Source organism: Alligator mississippiensis, chromosome 14, assembly GCF_030867095.1.
Source record: "Alligator mississippiensis isolate rAllMis1 chromosome 14, rAllMis1, whole genome shotgun sequence".
Taxonomy (NCBI): Eukaryota; Metazoa; Chordata; order Crocodylia; family Alligatoridae; genus Alligator; species Alligator mississippiensis.
This window is the reverse complement of record NC_081837.1, coordinates 24,152,388-24,157,387: the sequence shown is the minus strand read 5'-3', so window position 1 is coordinate 24,157,387 and position 5,000 is coordinate 24,152,388.

Here is a 5,000-nt window from a genome sequence, read left to right as displayed (position 1 = left end):
CAAAGGGGTGCCACGTGGCGTGGCGAGCGATGCGCAGCAGCGGCGCCCGGGGCACGGCCCGGAGCCAGGGCCCGGGGGCTTCGGGCCAGGCGTGACAACCGGACTCGGACCGGGAGCTCACACCGCAAAGTGTCCGCCATCCCCCTCTCGGCAGCGGGGCACACGACTCGTCTTTGACCCGCGGGTGCAGCAGCACGGTTCTTTTGCCCCGGAGGTTCCTCCGACCGACCTTCTGGAACCGAAGATGGGCATTTAGGGTCCTGAAAAACGTGTCCCCGAAAATCTCCGCGAACCTTTCTTGGCAATATTGTAGATGTGGCACCCGGCCCAGCCACCGGGGCAAACCACCAAAAGTGTCCGCCCTCCTGGATCGAAGGGTCGGACAAAGCCCATTTCAAAAACCTCATACGGACTTCCAGGCCTCTCCGGCGGGCCCAGGTCAACCGCTCGCCCCCCAGCAGCGAAATTTTTTTCTAAGTCCCACGCCGGACACCAGGTCAACACGGCTCTCTGGCAGGAGAAGCCCGCCGCTCCCGAGGAAGCGCCCCCGGCTTGCCCTGAACGCCGTAAGGGAGGGCGGCAGGTCACCGGGGCGAAACCGGAGCGGTGGCCGGTCTCCTGGAACTCTCCCCCGGCCTGGCCCGCCGGGCCGCTCCCGGCCGGAGCTCCCACGTTAACCGCTCCCAACGCAACCGAGCAGAAGTTTTCCAAGTCCCACGGCGGACACCAGGTCCTCCCGGTTCCCCGTCAGGAGAGCCCCGCCACTCCTGGGGAAGCAAGCACCGCTGCCTGCCCGACCTCCGAGCCCATCACCGGGGGGGGGGGCGGGAGCCGGAATCGCGGGCCAGAGCCTGGAACTCTCGCACGGCCAGGCCCGCCGGATCGGGGCACGCTGCCTCCACGCTCGGTTGACAAGGCAGCGCGGCACGGTTCTTTTGCCCCGGAGGTTCCTCTGACCGACTTTCTGGAACCGAACATGGGCATTTAGGGTCCTGAAAACCGAGTCCCCCAAAATCTCCGCGAACCTTTCTTGGCAATATTGTAGATGCGGCACCCGGCCCAGCCACCGGGGCCAACCGCCGAAAGTGTCCGCCCTCCTGGAGCGAAGGCCCGGGCAAGGCCCGTTTGAAAAACCTCATACGGACTTCCGGAGCGCGAGCCCGGGCGCCAGGTCGACCCAGGGCCGACCTCCCGGGCCCCAGAGAGGCACGTCTCCGCCGCGGAAGCCGCCTGATGCCCGCGCCGAAGGCCCCCGGGCCCGCCCGGCCTCCGCGCAGGGCACCGGGGAGAAGTAGGAATCGTGGCCGGGCTCCTGGAACTCCTGCCCGGCCTGCCCCGCGGAAGCATGCCGGGTTCTCCCGCCGCGCCGTGCAGGTTCTTCCGCCCCTCGCCGGGGTAGCCGGGCTCCAACCGCTGGGCCCCGCAGCCTGGAAGGGCCCCTGCGAGTCGCCCCCCGGCCTGCACGCCCGCCGTGCAGTCGACCGGGTCGAAGCCGGAATCGCGGCCGGGTTCCTGGAACTCTCGCCCGGCCTGCCCGCCCGGCCCGCCCCCCGGGCCGGGGCTCCAGTCGACTTGGAGCCAAACTCGGTTTTGACCCCCTCCTGCAGCACGGTCCGGCCCCGGAGGTTCCTCCGTCCGACCTCCTGGAACCCAAGATGGGCATCCAGGGTCCCGAAATCCGTGTCCCCGAAAATCTCCGCGAACCTTTCCTGGCAATATTGTAGATGCGGCACCCGGCCCAGCCACCGGGGGCAACCGCCGAAAGTGTCCGCCCTCCTGGAGCGAAGGCCCGGGCAAGGCCCGTTTCAAAAACCTCATACGGACTTCCGGAGCCCGAGCCCCGGCGCCAGGTCGACCCAGGGCCGACCTCCCGGGCCCCAGAGAGGCTCGTCTCCGCCGCGGAAGCCGCCCGCCGCCCGCGGCGAAGGCCCCCGGGCCCGCCCGGCCTCCGGGCAGGGCACCGGGGAGAAGTAGGAATCGTGGCCGGGCTCCTGGAACTCCTGCCCGGCCTGCCCCGCGGAAGCATGCCGGGTTCTCCCGCCGCGCCGTGCAGGTTCTTCCGCCCCTCGCCGGGGTAGCCGGGCTCCAACCGCTGGGCCCCGCAGCGTGGAAGGGCCCCTGCGAGTCGCCCCCCGGCCTGCACGCCCGCCGTGCAGTCGACCGGGTCGAAGCCGGAATCGCGGCCGGGTTCCTGGAACTCTCGCCCGGCCTGCCCGCCCGGCCCGCCCCCCGGGCCGGGGCTCCAGTCGACATGGAGCCAAACTCGGTTTTGACCCCCTCCTGCAGCACGGTCCGGCCCCGGAGGTTCCTCCGTCCGACCTCCTGGAACCCAAGATGGGCATCCAGGGTCCCGAAATCCGTGTCCCCGAAAATCTCCGCGAACCTTTCCTGGCAATATTGTAGATGCGGCACCCGGCCCAGCCACCGGGGGCAACCGCCGAAAGTGTCCGCCCTCCTGGAGCGAAGGCCCGGGCAAGGCCCGTTTCAAAAACCTCATACGGACTTCCGGAGCCCGAGCCCCGGCGCCAGGTCGACCCAGGGCCGACCTCCCGGGCCCCAGAGAGGCTCGTCTCCGCCGCGGAAGCCGCCCGCCGCCCGCGGCGAAGGCCCCCGGGCCCGCCCGGCCTCCGGGCAGGGCACCGGGGAGAAGTAGGAATCGTGGCCGGGCTCCTGGAACTCCTGCCCGGCCTGCCACGCGGAAGCATGCCGGGTTCTCCCGCCGCGCCGTGCAGGTTCTTCCGCCCCTCGCCGGGGTAGCCGGGCTCCAACCGCTGGGCCCCGCAGCCTGGAAGGGCCCCTGCGAGTCGCCCCCCGGCCTGCACGCCCGCCGTGCAGTCGACCGGGTCGAAGCCGGAATCGCGGCCGGGTTCCTGGAACTCTCGCCCGGCCTGCCCGCCCGGCCCGCCCCCCGGGCCGGGGCTCCAGTCGACTTGGAGCCAAACTCGGTTTTGACCCCCTCCTGCAGCACGGTCCGGCCCCGGAGGTTCCTCCGTCCGACCTCCTGGAACCCAAGATGGGCATCTAGGGTCCCGAAATCCGTGTCCCCGAAAATCTCCGCGAACCTTTCCTGGCAATATTGTAGATGCGGCACCCGGCCCAGCCACCGGGGGCAACCGCCGAAAGTGTCCGCCCTCCTGGAGCGAAGGCCCGGGCAAGGCCCGTTTCAAAAACCTCATACGGACTTCCGGAGCCCGAGCCCCGGCGCCAGGTCGACCCAGGGCCGACCTCCCGGGCCCCAGAGAGGCTCGTCTCCGCCGCGGAAGCCGCCCGCCGCCCGCGCCGAAGGCCCCCGGGCCCGCCCGGCCTCCGGGCAGGGCACCGGGGAGAAGTAGGAATCGTGGCCGGGCTCCTGGAACTCCTGCCCGGCCTGCCCCGCGCATGCATGCCGGGTTCTCCGGCCGCGCCGTGCAGGTTCTTCCGCCCCTCGCCGGGGTAGCCGGGCTCCAACCGCTGGGCCCCGCAGCCTGGAAGGGGCCCTGGGAGTCGCCGCCGGCCTGCACGCCCGCCGTGCAGTCGACCGGGTCGAAGCCGGAATCGCGGCCGGGTTCCTGGAACTCTCGCCCGGCCTGCCCGCCCGGCCCGCCCCCCGGGCCGGAGCGCCAGTCGACATGGAGCCAAACTCGGGGTTGACCCTCGCCTGCAGCACGGTCCGGCCCCGGAGGTTCCTCCGTCCGAGCTCCTGGAACCCAAGATGGGCATCTAGGGTCCCGAAACCCGTGTCCTCGAAAATCTCCGCGAACCTTTCCTGGCAATATTGCAGATGCGGCACCCGGCCCAGCCACCGGGACGAACCGCCGAAAGTGTCCGGCCTCCTGGAGCGAAGGCCCGGGCAAGGCCCGTTTGAAAAACCTCATACGGACTTCCAGGGCCGGAGCCCCGGCGCCAGGTCGACCGCGGGCCTCCCTCCCGGGGCCCAGCACGGCTCGTCTCCCCCGCGGGAGCAGCCCGCCGCCCTCGCCGAAGGCCCCCGGACCTGCCCGGCCTCCGGGCAGGGCACCGGGGAGAAGCCGGAATCGCGGCCGGGCTCCTGGAACTCTCGCCCGGCCAAGCCGCTCGGCCCGCCCCTGGGCCGGAGCTCCAGTCGACATGGAGCCAAACTCGCGGTTGAACCTCTCCTGCAGCACGGTCCGGCCCCGGAGGTTCCTCCGTCCGAGCTCCTGGAACCCAAGATGGGCATCTAGGGTCCCGAAACCCGTGTCCCCGAAAATCTCCGCGGACCTTTCTCGGCAATATTGTAGATGCGGCACCCGGCCCAGCCGCCGGGAGCAACCGCCGAAAGTGTCCGGCCTCCTGGAGCGAAGGCCCGGGCACGGCCCGTTTGAAAATCCTCATACGGACTTCCAGGGCCGGAGCTCGGGAGCCAGGTCGACCCCGGGCCTCCCTCCCGGGCGTTAGGGCGGCTCGTCTCCCCCGCGGGAGCAGCCCGCTGCCCGCGCCGAAGGCCCCCGGACCCGCCCGGCCTCCGGGCAGGGCACCGGGGAGAAGCCGGAATCGCGGCCGGGCTCCTGGAACTCTCGCCCGGCCAAGCCGCTCGGCCCGCCCCTGGGCCGGAGCTCCAGTCGACATGGAGCCAAACTCGCGGTTGAACCCCTCCTGCAGCACGGTCCGGCCCCGGAGGTTCCTCCGTCCGAGCTCCTGGAACCCAAGATGGGCATCTAGGGTCCCGGAAACCGTGTCCCCGAAAATCTCCGCGGACCTTTCTCGGCAATATTGTAGATGCGGCACCCGGCCCAGCCACCGGGACGAACCGCCGAAAGTGTCCGCCCTCCTGGAGCGAAGGCCCGGGCACGGCCCGTTTGAAAAACCTCATACGGACTTCCGGAGCCCGAGCCCCGGCGCCAGGTCGACCCAGGGCCAACCTCCCGGGCCCCAGAGAGGCTCGTCTCCCCCGCGGGAGCAGCCCGCCGCCCGCGCCGAAGGCCCCCGGACCTGCCCGGCCTCCGGGCAGGGCACCGGGGAGAAGCCGGAATCGCGGCCGGGTTCCTGGAACTCTCGCCCGG